Genomic DNA, 21966 nt, shown 5'->3' with positions numbered 1-21966 from the left:
TTAAAGAGGTAAAATGTGTATTATTATAACTGTGTTGGTTATGCAAAACTGGGGAATGGGTAATAAAGGGATTATCTATCTTTTTAAACAACAAAAATTCTGTTGTTGACTGTCCCTTAAAGGAGATATAGGGTAAGATTTATTAAAAATGCATTTGGCGCGTTTCAAGCTATGTAGAGCAGGTTTGCATAAGTGAGCCTGCTGCCACATATTTAAGAAGCAGAAACGGCTTCTTTTTCCTCTCCTCCACCTCAGAAGTGCTGAGATCAATCATCCGGACACTTGTTTGGGGTGATTAACATTCTCTTCTCTAGTAGGGTTGCCACCTCAGCCATGTTTTCCTGGACACATGATATACACATGCTGCGGGGTGTGCAGGGAGGGACATGTATTGTTTTTATTTATATGCACTATTCATATTCCTCCCTGCACACCCTGCACCATGTGTAACTTATAAGTGTCCAGGAAAACATGTCTGAGGTCACCTCAGACATGTTTTCCTGGACACTCAGTGAGGTGGCATCCCTAAGTGCAATTGGTTGCATGAGAGCGGGTGGGGGCACCACTGCACAAGACGTTTCACTGTGCGATGCAACAACACAAGTGGCGATTGCCAACCTGTCCGCCTGCAGGAATAGTACATTTTGCCCATAATATAATTAAAGTGAGTGACAGAAGAAGAGGACATCAGGTGTGCAATTTAAATAGTTCAGTTTTGCTTTTATAAGGAAAAGTGGTTAAATCATGTAACATTTTATCAATGTATGTAATAATCAAAGAAAAAAAGGGGGAAAAAAACTTTCATTCTTTGCTTTATTTATGTATTTTATAAAACAGATTAGGTTCAGGAGTTTCTTCTTAAACAGATTAAAGGACCAATCAACACATTAGATTTGCATAATCAACAAATGCAAGATAACAAGACAATGCAATAGCACTTAGTCTGAACTTCAAATGATTAGTAGACTTTTTTATAACAAATTTAAAAGTTATGTATATTTCCACTCCCCTTGTACCATGTGATAGCAATCAGCCAATCACAAATGCATATACGTATAGTCTGTGAATTTTTGCACATGCTCAGTAGCATCTGGTGACTCAAAAAGGGTAAATATAAAAGACTGTGCACATTTTTTTTAATGGAAGTAAATTGGAAAGTTGTTTAAAATTACATGCTGTATCCGAATCATGAAAATTGAATTTAACCTGAGTGTCCCTTTAAGTGCAGGAGCAGTGAAGATAGCAGGTGCCTGCAGCTGGCACATTTACATCTCTTTATCTGGCACTCTGACATCTCTGCCATCCTGCTGCCCTCTGGCAGTTTACCTCTATTTATCAAGCAATGGAGAAGAAAAGGTTAGAATTTACATAGACCTCTGCAGACTAATCCAGACATATTTTTCTAGGCAACACATGTTGACAGCGATGGCAGAACAAGACTGACACAAGGGTGTGGTCCGGGAAAGAAATAACAATTCACTTTCTCGCAAAGCACATTAGATAGGGCACACCCTGCGTCAGACATAGCTTTGCTCAGTGATGGGCTGTATGACTAAAGTAGTGAAAAGCCAACTGTTTCGGATTAACAGGCAAATAACTAGAGCGTGCTGTGCACTGGGATAAAATTTGATCCAAGCCCCTTAAAAGGGATAGTAAAGTCCAAATTAAACTCTCATGATTCAGATAGGGCATGTCATTTTAAACAACTTTCTAATTTACTTTTATCATCAAATTTGTTTTGTTCTCTTGGTATTCTTCGTTGAAAGCTAAACCTAGGTAGGCTCATATGCTAATATCTAAGCCCTTGGAGGCCACCTTTTATTTGAATGCATTTGACAGTTTTTCACAGCTAGATGGCGTTAGTTCATGTGTTTCATATAAATAACATTGCGCTCACACACTTGGAGTTATTTAAGAGTCTGCACTAATTGCTTGAAATGCAAGTCTGTCAAAAGATCGGAGATAAGGAGGCAGTTAGCAGAAGCTTAGATGCAAGGTAATTACAGAGGTAAAAAGTGTATTTCTATAACAGTGTTGGTTATGCAAAACAGGGGAATGGTAAATAAAGGCATTATCTATCTTTTTAAACAATAACATTTTTGGCGTTTACTATCCCTTTAATAGTGTCTAAACCCCAAGATGTTTGTTCAGTAATAAAAAGCTGGAGGGACTCTTAAAGGGACAGTGTACTGTAATTTTTTCATAAAACCCCAAATGTATTCTTTTAAGATCCAGATAGAGCATACCGTTTTAAACAACTTTCTAATTTACTTCTTTTAACTCATTTGCTTCTTTCTCTTGGCTTGTTTTGTTGGAAAGCATACGTAGGAAGACAATGCACTACTGAGAGCTGATTCTTGGCTGCACCGTCCTATATGCCTTTTGTCATTGGCTTACCAGATGTGTTTGGCTAGCTCCCAGTTGCGCATTGCTTCTCCTTCAACAAAGGATACTTAGGGATTGAAGCAAATTTGGTAACAAAGTTGTTTAAAATGACAGTCTCTATCACAATGATGAAGGAAAAATCTTGTCCTAGATTTGGAGTTTGGCGTTAGCCGTGAAAACCAGCGTTAGAGGCTCCTAACGCTGGTTTTAGGCTAACTCCGGTATTTGGAGTCACTCAAAAAAGGGTCTAACGCTCACTTTTCAGCCACGACTTTTCCATACCGTAGATCCCCTTACGTAAATTGCGTATCCTATCTTTTCAATGGGATTTTTCTAACTCCGGTATTTAGAGTCGTGTCTGAAGTGAGCGTTAGAACTCTAACGACAAAACTCCAGCCGCAGGAAAAAAGTCAGTAGTTAAGAGCTTTCTGGGCTAACGCCGGTTTATAAAGCTCTTAACTACTGTACTCTAAAGTACACTAACACCCATAAACTACCTATGTACCCCTAAACCGAGGTCCCCCCACATCGCCGCCACTCAATTAAATTTTTTTAACCCCTAATCTGCCGACCGCCAACTACGTTATCCTTATGTACCCCTAATCTGCTGCCCCTAACACTGCCGACCCCTATATTATATTTATTAACCCCTAATCTGCCCCCCTCAACGTCGCCTCCACCTGCCTACACTTATTAACCCCTAATCTGCCGAGCGAACCGCACCGCTACTATAATAAAGTTATTAACCCCTAATCCGCCTCACTAACCCTATAATAAATAGTATTAACCCCTAATCTGCCCTCCCTAACATCGCCGACACCTAACTTCAATTATTAACCCCTAATCTGCCGACCGGAGCTCACCGCTATTCTAATAAATGTATTAACCCCTAAAGCTAAGTCTAACCCTAACACTAACACCCCCCTAAATTAAATATAATTTTAATCTAACGAAATTAATTAACTCTTATTAAATAAATTATTCCTATTTAAAGCTAAATACTTACCTGTAAAATAAATCCTAATATAGCTACAATATAAATTATAATTACATTGTAGCTATTTTAGGATTAATATTTATTTTACAGGCAACTTTGTAATTATTTTAACCAGGTACAATAGCTATTAAATAGTTAAGAACTATTTAATAGTTACCTAGTTAAAATAATTACATTACCTATAAAATAAATCCTAACCTAAGTTTTAAACCTAACACTATACTATCATTAAATTAATTAAATAAAATAACTACAATTACCTACAATTAAACCTAACACTACACTATCAATAAATTAATTAAATACAATATCTACAAATAACTACAATGAAATAAACTAACTAAAGTACAAAAAATAAAAAAGAACTAAGTTACAAAAAATAAAAAAATATCTACAAACATAAGAAAAATATTACAACAATTTTAAACAAATTACACCTACTCTAAGCCCCCTAATAAAACAACAAAGCCCCCCAAAATAAAAAATGCCCTACCCTATTCTAAATTACTAAAGTTAAAAGCTCTTTTACCTTACCAGCCCTGAACAGGGCCCTTTGCGGGGCATGCCCCAAGAAGTTCAGCTCTTTTGCCTGTAAAAAAAACATACAATACCCCCCCCCAACATTACAACCCACCACCCACATACCCCTAATCTAACCCAACCCCCCCTTAAATAAACCTAACACTAAGCCCCTGAAGATCTTCCTACCTTATCTTCACCATACCAGGTTCACCGATCCGTCCTGAAGAGCTCCTCCGATGTCCTGATCCAAGCCCAAGCGGGGGGCTGAAGATGTCCATGATCCGGTAGAAGTCTTCATCCAAGCTGGGCAGAAGAGGTCTTCCATCCGATTGAAGTCTTCATCCAAGCGGGGCAGAAGAGGTCTTCCATCCGATTGAAGTCTTCATCCAGGCGGCATCTTCTATCGACATCCATCTGGAGCGGAGCGGCAGCATCCTGAAGACCTCCGATGCGGAACATCCATCCTGGCCGACGACTGAACGACGAATGACGGTTCCTTTAAATGACGTCATCCAAGATGGCGTCCCTCGAATTCCGATTGGCTGATAGGATTCTATCAGCCAATCGGAATTAAGGTAGGAATATTCTGATCGGAACAGCCAATAGAATGCGAGCTCAATCTGATTGGCTGATTGGATCAGCCAATCGGATTGAACTTGATTCTGATTGGCTGATTCCATCAGCCAATCAGAATATTCCTACCTTAATTCCGATTGGCTGATAGAATCCTATCAGCCAATCGGAATTCGAGGGACGCCATCTTGGATGACGTCATTTAAAGGAACCATCATTCGTCGTTCATTCGTCAGCCAGGATGGATGTTCCGCGTCGGAGGTCTTCAGGATGCTGCCGCTCCGCTCCAGATGGATGTCGATAGAAGATGCCGCCTGGATGAAGACTTCAATCGGATGGAAGATCTCTTCTGCCCCGCTTGGATGAAGACTTCAATCGGATGGAAGACCTCTTCTGCCCCGCTTGGATGAAGACTTCTACCGGATCATGGACATCTTCAGCCCCCCGCTTGGGCTTGGATCAGGACATCGGAGGAGCTCTTCAGGACGGATCGGTGAACCTGGTATGGTGAAGATAAGGTAGGAAGATCTTCAGGGGCTTAGTGTTAGGTTTAATTAAGGGGGGTTTGGGTTAGATTAGGGGTAAGTGGGTGGTGGGTTGTAATGTTGGGGGGGGGTATTGTATGTTTTTTTACAGGCAAAAGAGCTGAACTTCTTGGGGCATGCCCCGCAAAGGGCCCTGTTCAGGGCTGGTAAGGTAAAAGAGCTTTTAACTTTAGTAATTTAGAATAGGGTAGGGCATTTTTTATTTTGGGGGGCTTTGTTGTTTTATTAGGGGGCTTAGAGTAGGTGTAATTAGTTTAAAATTGTTGAAATATTTTTCTTATGTTTGTAGATATTTTTTTATTTTTTGTAACTTAGTTCTTTTTTATTTTTTGTACTTTAGTTAGTTTATTTCATTGTAGTTATTTGTAGATATTGTATTTAATTAATTTATTGATAGTGTAGTGTTAGGTTTAATTGTAGGTAATTGTAGGTATTTTATTTAATTAATTTAATGATAGTATAGTGTTAGGTTTAATTGTAACTTAGGTTAGGATTTATTTTACAGGTAATTTTGTAATTATTTTAACTAGGTAACTATTAAATAGTTCTTAACTATTTAATAGCTATTGTACCTGGTTAAAATAATTACAAAGTTGCCTGTAAAATAAATATTAATCCTAAAATAGCTACAATGTAATTATAATTTATATTGTAGCTATATTAGGATTTATTTTACAGGTAAGTATTTAGCTTTAAATAGGAATAATTTATTTAATAAGAGTTAATTAATTTCGTTAGATTAAAATTATATTTAATTTAGGGGGGTGTTAGTGTTAGGGTTAGACTTAGCTTTAGGGGTTAATTCATTTATTAGAATAGCGGTGAGCTCCGGTCGGCAGATTAGGGGTTAATAATTCAAATTAGGTGTCGGCGATGTTAGGGAGGGCAGATTAGGGGTTAATACTATTTATTATAGGGTTAGTGAGGCGGATTAGGGGTTAATAACTTTATTATAGTAGCGCTCAGGTCCGCTCGGCAGATTAGGGGTTAATAAGTGTAGGCAGGTGGAGGCGACGTTGTGGGGGGCAGATTAGGGGTTAATAAATATAATATAGGGGTCGGCTATGTTAGGGCAGCAGATTAGGGGTACATAAGGATAATGTAAGTAGCGGCGGTTTACGGAGTGGCAGATTAGGGGTTAATAATAATATGCAGGGGTCAGCGATAGCGGGGGCGGCAGAATAGGGGTTAATAAGTGTAAGGTTAGGGGTGTTTAGACTCGGGGTACATGTTAGGGTGTTAGGTGCAGACTTAGGAAGTGTTTCCGCATAGCAAAACAATGGGGCTGCGTTAGGAGCTGAACGCGGCTTTTTTGCAGGTGTTAGGTTTTTTTTCAGCTCAAACAGCCCCATTGTTTTCTATGGGGGAATCGTGCACGAGCACGTTTTTGAGGCTGGCCGCTTGCGTAAGCAACTCTGGTATCGAGAGTTGAAGCTGCGTTAAAAATGCTCTACGCTCCTTTTTTGGAGCCTAACGCAGCCTTTATGTGGACTCTCAATACCAGAGTTATTTTTATGGTGCGGCCAGAAAAAAGCCGGCGTTAGCTACGCGGGTCCTTACCGACAAAACTCTAAATCTAGGCCCTTGGGTTTAATGTCCCAAGGGCATGCAATTTTAAACAACTTTCCAATTGATTTTTATCATCAAATTTGCCTAGTTCTCTTGGTTTTCTTTATTGAAAGCTAAACCTAGGTAGGCTCATATGCTAATTTCTAAGCCCTTAAAGGCCACCTCTTATTTTCACAGCTAAACAGTGCTAGTTTGTGTGTGCCATATAGATAACATTGTGTTTACTCCTGTGAAGTCTGTCAAAAGAACTGAAATAAGGGGGCAGTCCGCAGAGGCTTAAAGGGACAGTCTAGGGCAAAATAAACTTTCATGATTCAGATAGAGCATGTAATTTTAAACAATTTTCCAATTTACTTTTATCACCAATTTTGCTTTGTTCTCTTGGTATTCTTAGTTGAAAGCTAAACCTAGGAGGTTCATATGCTAATTTCTTAGACCTTGAAGCCCACCTCTTTCAGAATGCATTTTAACAGTTTTTCACCACTAGAGGGTGTTAATTCACATATTTCATATAGATAACACTGTGCTCGTGCACGTGAAGTAATCTGGGAGCAGGCACTGATTGGCTAGACTGCAAGTCTGTCAAAAGAACTGAAAAAGGGGCAGTTTGCAGAAGCTTAGATACAAGATAATCACAGAGGTTAAAAGTATATTATTATAACTGTGTTGGTTATGCAAAACTGGGGAATGGGTAATAAAGGGATTATCTATCTTTTAAAACAATAAAAATTCTGGTGTAGACTGTCCCTTTAAATACAAGGTAATCACAGAGATAATAAGGGTATTCATATAACAGTGTTGGTTATGCAGAACTGAGGAATGGGTAATAAAGGGATTATCTATCTTTTTAAACAATAACAGTTTTCATATAACTGTATGTGATAGACATTACTATAAAGAACAGATACTGATCTAAAAATCCAGTATAAAACATTTTAAAAATGTACTCATCTCAGTTTAGAACTGTTGATGCGGTTAGGCTGGGACACCCACTGAAAGGGGCTTGGAAATCAGGAAGAGCTGACTACTCCCCCTCCCCCTTCCCTACTTATGAAAAGACAGATTACACAAAGAGGAGCAACAGTTGTCTGTACAATAGCATATACATCTGACACTGTGGGACTTGGTTAGTCTGAAAATGATTACTATGTTATAAAAAAATAAGCAAAACTGTACATTGTTACAAAAACACTCCCAGATGTGATATATAAATGGATCATCTACAAAACATTTATGCAAAGAAAAGTGTACAATGTCCCTTTAAGCATCTAATGAGACAGACAGAAAAGATCCGTCATGTGACACTGAGCACATGATATATTATACTTCATTTCTCAATAGTTCTAGAGCCACCTCTGTCAATTTAACAGCCATGTTATGGCAACTAAGGGTAGTAATGGTGTAAAGATTTCTCATTATACACAGAAAAACTGCTTGTCTTTGCTTTCGAGCTCCCCTTGTTTAAAGGGACACTGAACCCACATTTTTTCTTTCATGATTTAGATAGAGCATGCAATTTTAAGCAACTTTCTAATTTACTCCTATTATCAATTTTTCTTTGTTCTCTTGCTATCTTTATTTGAAAAAGAAGGCATCTAAGCTAAGGAGCCAGCACATTTTTGGTTCAGTACTATGGACAGCAGTTGTTTATTGGTGCTGTCCAATCAGCAAGGACAACCTAGGTTGTTCACCAAAAATGGGCCGGCATCTAAACTTACGTTATTGCTTTTCAAATAAACATACCAAGAGAATGAAGAGAATTTGATAATAGGAGTAAATTAGAAAGTTGCTTAAAATTGCATGCTCTATCTGAATCACGAAAGAAAAAAATTGTGTTCAGTGTCCCTTTAATGGACTCAGATTATTATAGTGCAAAAATGTCATTCTCTAATTTGTTAGAGTATGTAATTTTAACACTAGTGACTCTGCATTGCTGTGTGTTTAAACACATTGTTAAAGCACCACTCAGAAACCGTAGAGCACTGCTGGTCACGAGCGGATTCAGCCAGTGAGCCAATCAGCACTGAGAGTCATAGGACACAGCTTTGTGGCTGCTGCTGTTTGGCTGACCAGCTGGAACCACTTTGGATTGCCAGTTTTCTGCGGCTTAAACACATAGCATTGCAGGGTCATTAGTGTTAAAATTACGTGCTCTATAATATGCCTTTAATAGATGCCCTTGAGATGGCTGGCAGTTCAGGTGATGTTTACTCACACCTAGCTAACTAGCCCATTTTGTCCAAAAATGGGTAGATGTTAGTGGGATTAACCTCTGGTGCCCCTTTCACTGTATGCAGTGATAACGTTTTTTTTCCCACAGGGAGATCCCCATCTGCCTAACATCAGTCTCTTGTATGTGATGGGGGAGCTCATTCTCAGCGTAAACACATAAACCACCATATGCTGCTAATGGGAAACTGTATGGTGCATTAACCCTCTCAGTTACGGGTCTTTAGGATGTTTCTCACAACATTAAGTAAAACTTAACAAAGTAGCAGCATACTAGACATATACCTAATAATAAACACCAAAAGGAAAACAAGTCTTACATACAGATCTATCTATCTATCTATCTATCTATCTATCTATCTATCCATCCATCTATCCATCTATATCTGTCTGTCTGTCTGTCTATCTATCATCTATCTATCTATCTATCTATCTATCTATCCATCCATCTACCCATCTCTGTCTGTCTGTCTATCTATCTTTCTATCTGTCTGTCTGTCTATTTATCATCAGTATATACATATGTTAAATTGTGTTCTGTTTTCTCTCTATAATTTATTTAACTGTATAGTAAATATGTGCAATTATAGTATTTTGCATTATAAGTCAATACAACAATCTGTAGCTATAATATGTTGTCCTGTGAGTTAATATGACAATCTGTAACTGTGGTATGTTTCCATATGAGGTAATATCACAATTTGTAACTATGGAATATTGTCATATGAGTTAAAAGGACAGGAACCCCCAACATTTTATTTCATGATTTGGATAGAACATTCATTTTTAAACAACTTTCCAATTTACTTCCATTATCAAATGTGCTTTGTTCTCTTGTTATCCTTTGCTGAAGGAACAACATTGCACTACTGGCAGCAAGATGAACACATCTAGTCATCCAATCACAAAAGACAAATATGTGCAGGCACCAATTAGCAGCAGCTCCCACTGGTTTAGGATACAAGTGTATTATTTTTCAACAAGCGATACCAAGTGAACAAAGCACATTTGAAAATAAAAGTGAATTCAAAAGTGTCTTAAAATTACATGTTCTATCTGAAGTATGCAAGTTTAATTTTGACTTTTAATTTAAACATATGCATATATATGGTATTTTGCCATATGAGTTAAACATTTTCAACCTTGATATTGTAGCCATATGAGGTAATTGGACAATATCAATATAGGGCTAGATTCCAAGTGGTGCGCTTACTTTTGATATTGTGTTTACCTGTATATCTATTCCCATAGATATATAGGTATAGATAATATATATTTTACATTAACATTATCAAATATATATAATAAAAATTTCCATTTGAAGAACATAAGAATGTATAATATGCGTAATGTGCAACATGGAAACTTAGTTTTCTTAAAGCACGTTATTTAAATATTAAATATTAAAAAATATTAATAATAATATATAAATTATAGATGTAAAAAAATAAAATTATATAAAAAAAAGGGGAAATGGGGTGTATATTAAACCTATCTCAAAACACTGTAGGTAATACTTTCATAAATGACAAAAGTCAATATATGGCGTAAAACTGAAAGACAAGCTTGTGTATCGTGTGTGTCCACAGTCCCGGTAAGTGCAAATGTTAACACTCAGTTCAAATGAATAAACACAATGGATTCCTCAACTCTCTTCGTGACCAAACCAGGCTGGCCCCTTGAATTGTGGATAGATGCGGTTGCTTTAGGTGGAACCTTAGGCTTGAGAGGTTGTCACTATTCCACTATTATGTGACCCCTCCAATGCTTCCGTAGCAAAACCATCCACAGGTTCGACACCACTAGTTGAAAACCGCGCGATAATCCTAAGTGTGCAAAGACGGAGAGTGAGGTGACATCAGTGATGACGAGTCTGGATCCCGATATCCAATCCGGGTGTGTGGAACGAGGGTGTGTTACCGCTTCTGGGATAGGATTGGATGTCCGTCCACAGTCCCACTCGACACAACAAAAGTTTGACTTGTTAAAACGCCAAAGTAGTCAGTACAGCAATGGTACGGACAAGTCCTCAACTGGTGAAGAAGTAGATATAGTGCAAGAAATTTCGGACAGTCTGTAGTTAAAACTTAGTATTTATTTGAATTCATTAAAAATATACAGGAACAAGCTAGTAAGTAGAGGAGGTGTAAACCTAAACTGGCTTACGCGTTTCGGCGTTTGCCATAATCATAGCCATTGATTTAGGGTGGCTCTCTAATCTTAAGTAGCACATGTTAAAATCTGATTGGTTGCTAGTAAATTAGTAAAATAAACCGTAATACACCTACTCATAAACATGTAACCATTCTTTTTTTGCAAGACCAAATTAAACATGATATCCTATACAAAGTTAGACATGTGATATTATTCACTTGATATTCGAGAAAACATATGGACTAAACTAAATAATATAAAATATTAACATACATTATAAAATGTTGACAAACATAGTAATGTAAAGTTTTAGCTCCACAGAATGTTGATATATAGGAATAAAATGAAATGAAAACCACAGTACAAAGTCAGCAATAGTCTATGTGTATCCAAACGGTCACACACAATATCAGCAATGTAGATAGCCCATAGGAATTAAGGTAATTAAAGTAACCTCACAATCTAATGTTTAATACTATCATAGAGTCAAAGATACACATAACTCACTTATACCAAACCAAAAATACATCTAACCTAAATATCGGTATATTCAAATATATATAATTACCAAGAAGCCGCTAATATGAAAATATATGCTAAGCGTATGGGAATTATTGGAGGTACAATATGTAACATGTGTATATTTTTTTATATATTGTATATAGCTATATCTACTTGCATTGTATCGTGTGTAATATTTCAGTCGTGGATTCGAGGAGGAACATAACTATTGAAATGTGGCCATAGAAGTAACCATAATGTTGGTAGATATAACACCATATACATCATGCATATTAATAATTCTAGACAAAGTGGGGAGAAGTACTGGATATCAATAAGTATATAAATATGTGGGAGATATTTAGGATATTATTAGTGGGATCCTTATTCCCAAAAATTTATAAGGTCATATTTGGAATTTAGACCTTTGGGAATTCTAGTTTCCAACTTAAAGATCCAGTACATCTCCCTCTTTGCCAGAATTTTGTCTTTATCTCCTCCTCTTTTAGGTAACACTACCTTTTCAATAATGCACCATCTGAGGGAGTTAATGCTTTTATTATGTTGTGTTGCAAAGCGTTGAACCAATGGTGTAGCTGATTTACCTAGTGTAAGAGTGGACAAGTGTTCTCTAATTCTAGAATTCGCATCCCTGCCTGTGAGACCTACATACTGTTTCTGGCATAAGATGCATTCTAAAAGATAGATAATACCCCCAGCTGTACAGTTTAAGCAGGACTTGATATCAAAGGACTCTCCTGTCACACATGATCTAAATTTGTTGGTAAATGAGCCAAATTCGCAAGGCCGGCACTTTTTGTGGCCACATTTAAACATCCCCGCATGTTTGAGCCAGGAGGAGTTCGATTTATCAATCTGTTTCAATTGGGTGGGTGCCAGTCTAGAACCCAAAGTATAACTCTTTCGGTAGGAACATCTCAAACCCTTTTTAGCTGTTTCTAGTAGGGCATCATCAGCAGTCAAAACTGCAAAATGTTTTTTGACAATGCTACAAATTTGTGAGTATTGGGAACTGTATCCCGTTACAAAATAAACACCATCCATGCCAGTAGGCTTATCATGGAATCTGTCATTTGAAATCAAAGTTTGTCTATCTATTTTATCCACCTCCCTTCTTGCTCTCAAAATATCTCTGTTGGTATATTTTCTTTCTTTCAACCTCTTTTGGAGATCATCCGCTGCCTCCTGATATACTTTGGGATTGCTGCAATTACGCTTCAATCTTGTGAATTGACCCTTTGCCACAGCATATCTCACATGCTCCGGGTGATTGCTTGTTGCATGGAGGAGGGTATTCCCTGATATCGGTTTACGGTACACAGAAGAATCGATACTACCATCCTCTTTTCCAGTAAGAGTCAGATCAAGAAAATTGATGCACAATGAATCGTATTCAAACGTGAACCGCAAACCATCACTGTTATTGTTCTGATAACCAACAAAATCTGAGATTAAATGTTCAGGACCAGACCAAATTAAAAGAATGTCATCAATAAAGCGCCTGTATGTCTTGACATACTGACGATAGGGATTTCCCTCTCCAAAGACGTGCACCATTTCCCACCACCCCAGAACCAAATTGGCATAGGATGGTGCGAATTTGGCACCCATAGCCGTGCCACGCCTTTGGAGAAAGAAATCCCCCTCAAAACGAAAAAAATTGTGTGTTAACAAAAAATTGGTCATTTCCAACACAAATTTTTGAAAGTCTTCAGAATAGTTGGTAAAATGCAAGAGAAAAAATTGTATAGCTTTTAACCCCATACCATGGGGTATTGAGGAGTACAATGATACTGCATCTATTGTAAGCCAAAAATTGTTTTTTTCCCAGGTGATCTGTTGTATTATATTTAAGACATGTTTAGTGTCTCGAATATAAGAATGTAAGGAAGTAACCAATGGTTGTAATAGAGCATCCAACCATTCAGATGCATGCTCCATAAGAGAGTCTATGTCACTAATAATGGGTCTGCCTTGCACATTTGTGAGTGATTTGTGCACTTTTGGTAAATGATGGAACCATGGGGTTTTCGGATTGTCAACTAATATGTAATCCACTGTATGTTGATCCATAAAACCCTCATGCATTCCATCATCCAAAATGCTCATTAATTCCTGCTTAAACTTAAAGGTAGGATCCCCAGACAATTGTAAGTACTCTTCATTGTTATGCAGTTGTCTATAGGCTTCTGATACATACATAGTTCTATCAAGAACTACAACAGATCCGCCTTTATCTGCTGGGCGAATGACTAGTGAACTATTTTGTTCCAGTGACACTAGTGCTTCCCTTTGAGCACGTGTTAGGTTAAATCTCCTTTTGGACTGATCATTTTTAGTTTTGTTACTTAGAGCCACTAGATCCTTCTCCACCCTAGAGTGGAAAGTCTCCAGAATAGTTCTCCTGGATTGTACCGGGTAAAAAGCAGATTTGTTTTTGAACTTTGGTCCACTGTTAATGATACTCAAATCAGTTCTGGCTTCAGACTCCAACATTTGCAATGCAACCATATCACAGGACTCAGAAAAGTTAAAATCATGGTTTGAGTCCATTGTTATTGGAGTCTGTGAGCCAGATCTGCTTTGTGTCTCATTAGAATCTTGAAAATGTTTTTTCAGTGTAAGAGTTCTTACCAATCGGTTTACATCGATTAAAGTTTGAAAAACATTAAAATCTGATGTGGGTGAAAAACCTAATCCTAAGCCTAGTACATATTCTTGGTCATTACTTAGTTTAATGCTAGATAAATTAATCACATTGTTAGTGACTTTTATTTGTACTTGCTCTGGGGACGGTTGGCCCTCAGCTGATATCTCTCTTGATTTAGAGGTTTGGGTGGCTGTGTACTTTCCCCGGTTCTTGAAAGTGCCTGTGGAAAAACCTGTTGGATGTCTGAAGATGTTGTGTCTGAATGTAATGATGATGTAGGAAAATCATGATGGGTAGCAACCCTACCTTTGGATTTACCTGGCGCCCCTTTTGGGCGGTTATCTGTAATAGATTCAGGAATTGCGACCCCTATCGGATTGTCATTAATGGTGTTTAAGGTATTGTCCATATTGACTACCGTCATAGATGGACTAACAGTGTCTGTGTTTTCATCTGAGGAGTAATCAGTTCCTGAATCTGAAAAAGTTACAGATTTACTGCCTCTCCTGTTCTTATTGCCCTTTTTGTTCTTACTTTTGTTATTATTAAACCTTGGTTGGTTACGTCTATGTTCATTTCTGACTTTTCTGTTCCAAATGTAAACAGAGCCTAGGTCATAATCTGCTTTATCTCTCATGAATTTGAGATGTTTATTCTCCATGATTTGTGACCTCCCTTGTGCAACAGTATGCTGTAAAATTTTATCATATTTACCAAAATTGGGTTCAGAATTTCTTCTGTTTAACTCTGCTTGCAATTCATTAATCTCACTTCTAACCTTGTTCAAATCCTGTGACCTATATTTAACTAACATAAACATTAACCTGGAGGAACATTCTGATAGGATATCGTTCCATGTATCAATGAAATCTTTGTCATTTAAATCAATTTCAAAAGTAGGGAATTTATATACACGTAACCCCCTAGGAATCATTTTGGCTTTCATATAACTTTCGAAAGTCCAGACATCCCACTGTATTTTTAGTTCCTTCAGTAATAATGTCTCCATTTGATCAAAGAGTGTTCCCAAAGTAAGGGAACCCCTGTCTTCAGAGAATATAAGGTCACAGTCTGTAGTGTCTTTATAGCGTACTGCATCAGGTCTCAATGCAAAGAATTGTGGTTGTTCGGTTACTTGCTCTGTTCCTTCCATGCTGCACTGACACAAGTTAATAACAACCCCTTTGACACCACCAGTAGTATCAATGATAAGACATATAAAAAAAAGGGGAAATGGGGTGTATATTAAACCTATCTCAAAACACTGTAGGTAATACTTTCATAAATGACAAAAGTCAATATATGGCGTAAAACTGAAAGACAAGCTTGTGTATCGTGTGTGTCCACAGTCCCGGTAAGTGCAAATGTTAACACTCAGTTCAAATGAATAAACACAATGGATTCCTCAACTCTCTACGTGACCAAACCAGGCTGGCCCCTTGAATTGTGGATAGATGCGGTTGCTTCAGGTGGAACCTTAGGCTTGAGAGGTTGTCACTATTCCACTATTATGTGACCCCTCCAATGCTTCCGTAGCAAAACCATCCACAGGTTCGACACCACTAGTCGAAAACCGCGCGATAATCCTCAGTGTGTAAAGATGGAGAGTGAGGTGACGTCAGTGATGACGAGTCTGGATCCCGATATCCAATCCGGGTGTGTGGAACGAGGGTGTGTTACCGCTTCTGGGATAGGATTGGATGTCCGTCCACAGTCCCACTCGACACAACAAAAGTTTGACTTGTTAAAACGCCAAAGTAGTCAGTACAGCAATGGTACGGACAAGTCCTCAACTGGTGAAGAAGTAGATATAGTGCAAGAAATTTCGGACAGTCCGTAGTTAAAACTTAGTATTTATTTGAATTCATTAAAAATATACAGGAACAAGCTAGTAAGTAGAGGAGGTGTAAACCTAAACTGGCTTACGCGTTTCGCGTTTGCCGTAATCATAGCCATTGATTTAGGGTGGCTCTCTAATCTTAAGTAGCACATGTTAAAATCTGATTGGTTGCTAGTAAATTAGTAAAAGAAACCGTAACGGGATACAGTTCCCAATGCTCACAAATTTGTAGCATTTGTGCGGGGATGTTTAAATGTGGCCACAAAAAGTGCTGGCCTTGCGAATTTGGCTCATTTACCAACAAATTTAGATCATGTGTGACAGGAGAGTCCTTTGATATCAAGTCCTGCTTAAACTGTACAGCTGAGGGTATTATCTATCTTTTAGAATGCATCTTATGCCAGAAATAGTATGTAGGTCTCACAGGCAGGGATGCGAATTCTAGAATTAGAGAACACTTGTCCACTCTTACACTAGGTAAATCAGCTACACCATTGGTTCAACACTTTGCAACACAACATAATAAAAGCATTAACTCCCTCAGATGGTGCATTACTGAAAAGGTAGTGTTACCTAAAAGAGGAGGAGATAAAGACAAAATTCTGGAAAAGAGGGAGATGTACTGGATCTTTAAGTTGGAAACTAGAATTCCCAAAGGTCTAAATTCCAAATATGACCTTATAAATTTTTGGGAATAAGGATCCCACTAATAATATCCTAAATATCTCCCACATATTTATATACTTATTGATATCCAGTACTTCTCCCCACTTTGTCTAGAATTATTAATATGCATGATGTATATGGTGTTATATCTACCAACATTATGGTTACTTCTATGGCCACATTTCAATAGTTATGTTGCTCCTCGAATCCACGACTGAAATATTACACACAATACAATGCAAGTAGATATAGCTATATACAATATATAAAAAAATATACACATGTTACATGTTGTACCTCCAATAATTCCCATACGCTTAGCATATATTTTCATATTAGCGGCTTCTTGGTAATTATATATATTTGAATATACCGATATTTAGGTTAGATGTATTTTTGGTTTGGTATAAGTGAGTTATGTGTATCTTTGACTCTATGATAGTATTAAACATTAGATTGTGAGGTTACTTTAATTACCTTAATTCCTATGGGCTATCTACATTGCTGATATTGTGTGTGACCGTTTGGATACACATAGACTATTGCTGACTTTGTACTGTGGTTTTCATTTCATTTTATTCCTATATATCAACATTCTGTGGAGCTAAAACTTTACATTACTATGTTTGTCAACATTTTATAATGTATGTTAATATTTTATATTATTTAGTTTAGTCCATATGTTTTCTCGAAAATCAAGTGAATAATATCACATGTCTAACTTTGTATAGGATATCATGTTTAATTTGGTCTTGCAAAAAAAGAATGGTTACATGTTTATGAGTAGGTGTATTGCGGTTTCTTTTACTAATTTACTAGCAACCAATCAGATTTTAACATGTGCTACTTAAGATTAGAGAGCCACCCTAAATCAATGGCTATGATTATGGCAAACGCCGAAACGCGTAAGCCAGTTTAGGTTTACACCTCCTCTACTTACTAGCTTGTTCCTGTATATTTTTAATGAATTCAAATAAATACTAAGTTTTAACTACGGACTGTCCGAAATTTCTTGCACTATATCTACTTCTTCACCAGTTGAGGACTTGTCCGTACCATTGCTGTACTGACTACTTTGGCGTTTTAACAAGTCAAACTTTTGTTGTGTCGAGTGGGACTGTGGACGGACATCCAATCCTATCCCAGAAGCGGTAACACACCCTCGTTCCACACACCCGGATTGGATATCGGGATCCAGACTCGTCATCACTGACGTCACCTCACTCTCCGTCTTTGCACACTGAGGGTTTTCGACTAGTGGTGTCGAACCTGTGGATGTTTTTGCTACGGAAGCATTGGAGGGGTCACATAATAGTGGAATAGTGACAACCTCCCAAGCCTAAGGTTCCACCTGAAGCAACCGCATCTATCCACAATTCAAGGGGCCAGCCTGGTTTAGTCACGAAGAGAGGTGAGGAATCCATTGTGTTTATTCATTTGAACTGAGTGTTAACATTTGCACTTACCGGGACTGTGGACACACACGATACACAAGCTTGTCTTTCAGTTTTACGCCATATATTGACTTTTGTCATTTATGAAAGTATTACCTACAGTGTTTTGAGATAGGTTTAATATACACCCCATTTCCCCTTTTTTTAATATGTCTTATCATTGATTCTACTGGTGGTGTCAAAGGGGTTGTTATTAACTTGTGTCAGTGCAGCATGGAAGGAACAGAGCAAGTAGCCGAACAACCACAATTCTTTGCATTGAGACCTGATGCAGTACGCTATAAAGACACTACAGACTGTGACCTTATATTCTCTGAAGACAGGGGTTCCCTTACTTTGGGAACACTCTTTGATCAAATGGAGACATTATTACTGAAGGAACTAAAAATACAGTGGGATGTCTGGACTTTCGAAAGTTATATGAAAGCCAAAATGATTCCTAGGGGGTTACGTGTATATAAATTCCCTACTTTTGAAATTGATTTAAATGACAAAGATTTCATTGATACATGGAACGATATATATAGGTCACAGGATTTGAACAAGGTTAGAAGTGAGATTAATGTATTGCAAGCAGAGTTAAACAGAAGAAGTTCTGAACCCAATTTTGGTAAATATGATAAAATTTTACAGCATACTGTTGCACAAGGGAGGTCACAAATCATGGAGAATAAACATCTCAAATTCATGAGAGATAAAGCAGATTATGACCTAGGCTCTGTTTACATTTGGAACAGAAAAGTCAGAAATGAACATAGACGTAACCAACCAAGGTTTAATAATAACAAAAGTAAGAACAAAAAGGGCAATAAGAACAGGAGAGGCAGTAAATCTGTAACTTTTTCAGATTCAGGAACTGATTACTCCTCAGATGAAAACACAGACACTATTAGTCCATCTATGACGATAGTCAATATGGACAATACCTTAAACACCATTAATGACAATCCGATAGGGGTCGCAATTCCTGAATCTATTACAGATAACCGCCCAAAAGGGGCGCCAGGTAAATCCAAAGGTAGGGTTGCTACCCATCATGATTTGCCTACATCATCATTACATTCAGACACAACATCTTCAGACATCCAACAGGTTTTTCCACAGGCACTTTCAAGAACCGGAGAAGGTACACAGCCACCCAAACCTCTAAATCAAGAGAGATATCAGCTGAGGGCCAACCGTCCCCAGAGCAAGTACAAATAAAAGTCACTAACAATGTGATTAATTTATCTAGCATTAAACTAAGTAATGACCAAGAATATGTACTAGGCTTAGGATTAGGTTTTTCACCCACATCAGATTTTAATGTTTTTCAAACTTTAATCGATGTAAACCGATTGGTAAGAACTCTTACACTGAAAAAACATTTTCAAGATTCTAATGAGACACAAAGCAGATCTGGCTCACAGACTCCAATAACAATGGACTCGAACCATGATTTTAACTTTTCTGAGTCCTGTGATATGGTTGCATTGCAAATGTTGGAGTCTGAAGCCAGAACTGATTTGAGTATCATTAACAGTGGACCAAAGTTCAAAAACAAATCTGCTTTTTACCCGGTACAATCCAAGGGAGCTATTCTGGAGACTTTCCACTCTAGGGTGGAGAAGGATCTAGTGGCTCTAAGTAACAAAACTAAAAATGATCAGTCCAAAAGGAGATTTAACCTAACACGTGCTCAAAGGGAAGCACTGGTGTCACTGGAACAAAATAGTTCACTAGTCATTCGCCCAGCAGATAAAGGCGGATCTGTTGTAGTTCTTGATAGAACTATGTATGTATCAGAAGCCTATAGACAACTGCATAACAATGAAGAGTACTTACAATTGTCTGGGGATCCTACCTTTAAGTTTAAGCAGGAATTAATGAGCATTTTGGATGATGGAATGCATGAGGGTTTTATGGATCAACATACAGTGGATTACATATTAGTTGACAATCCGAAAACCCCATGGTTCCATCATTTACCAAAAGTGCACAAATCACTTACAAATGTGCAAGGCAGACCCATTATTAGTGACATAGACTCTCTTATGGAGCATGCATCTGAATGGTTGGATGCTCTATTACAACCATTGGTTACTTCCTTACATTCTTATATTCGAGACACTAAACATGTCTTAAATATAATACAACAGATCACCTGGGAAAAAAAACAATTTTTGGCTTACAATAGATGCAGTATCATTGCACTCCTCAATACCCCATGGTATGGGGTTAAAAGCTATACAATTTTTTCTCTTGCATTTTACCAACTATTCTGAAGACTTTCAAAAATTTGTGTTGGAAATGACCAATTTTTTGTTAACACACAATTTTTTTCGTTTTGAGGGGGATTTCTTTCTCCAAAGGCGTGGCACGGCTATGGGTGCCAAATTCGCACCATCCTATGCCAATTTGGTTCTGGGGTGGTGGGAAATGGTGCACGTCTTTGGAGAGGGAAATCCCTATCGTCAGTATGTCAAGACATACAGGCGCTTTATTGATGACCTTCTTTTAATTTGGTCTGGTCCTGAACATTTAATCTCAGATTTTGTTGGTTATCTGAACAATAACAGTGATGGTTTGCGGTTCACGTTTGAATACGATTCATTGTGCATCAATTTTCTTGATCTGACTCTTACTGGAAAAGAGGATGGTAGTATCGATTCTTCTGTGTACTGTAAACCGATATCAGGGAATACCCTCCTCCATGCAACAAGCAATCACCCGGAGCATGTGAGATATGCTGTGGCAAAGGGTCAATTCACAAGATTGAAGCGTAATTGCAGCAATCCCAAAGTATATCAGGAGGCAGCGGATGATCTCCAAAAGAGGTTGAAAGAAAGAAAATATACCAACAGAGATATTTTGAGAGCAAGAAGGGAGGTGGATAAAATAGCTAGACAAACTTTGATTTCAAATGACAGATTCCATGATAAGCCTTCTGGCACGGATGGTGTTTATTTTGTAACGGGATACAGTTCCCAATACTCACAAATTTGTAGCATTGTCAAAAAACATTTTGCAGTTTTGACTGCTGATGATGCCCTACTAGAAACAGCTAAAAAGGGTTTGAGATGTTCCTACTGAAAGAGTTATACTTTGGGTCCTAGACTGGCACCCACCCAATTGAAACAGATTGATAAATCGAACTCCCCCTGGCTCAAACATGCGGGGATGTTTAAATGTGGCCACAAAAAGTGCCGGCCTTGCGAATTTGGCTCATTTACCAACAAATTTAGATCATGTGTGACAGGAGAGTCCTTTGATATCAAGTCCTGCTTAAACTTTACAGCTGGGGGTATTATCTATCTTTTAGAATGCATCTTATGCCAGAAACAGTATGTAGGCCTCACAGGCAGGGATGCGAATTCTAGAATTAGAGAACACTTGTCCACTCTTACACTAGGTAAATCAGCTACACCATTGGTTCAACACTTTGCAACACAACATAATAAAAGCATTAACTCCCTCATATGGTGCATTATTGAAAAGGTAGTGTTACCTAAAAGAGGAGGAGATAAAGACAAAATTCTGGCAAAGAGGGAGATGTACTGGATCTTTAAGTTGGAAACTAGAATTCCCAAAGGTCTAAATTCCAAATATGACCTTATACATTTTTGGGAATAAGGATCCCACTAATAATATCCTAAATATCTCCCACATATTTATATACTTATTGATATCCAGTACTTCTCCCCACTTTGTCTAGAATTTTTAATATGCATGATGTATATGGTGTTATATCTACCAACATTATGGTTACTTCTATGGCCACATTTCAATAGTTATGTTCCTCCTCGAATCCACGACTGAAATATTACACACGATACAATGCAAGTAGATATAGCTATATACAATATATAAAAAAAATATAC

This window comes from Bombina bombina, chromosome 6 (genome assembly GCF_027579735.1).
Source record: "Bombina bombina isolate aBomBom1 chromosome 6, aBomBom1.pri, whole genome shotgun sequence".
NCBI lineage: Eukaryota > Metazoa > Chordata > Amphibia > Anura > Bombinatoridae > Bombina > Bombina bombina.
This window is presented reverse-complemented; position numbering follows the sequence as displayed.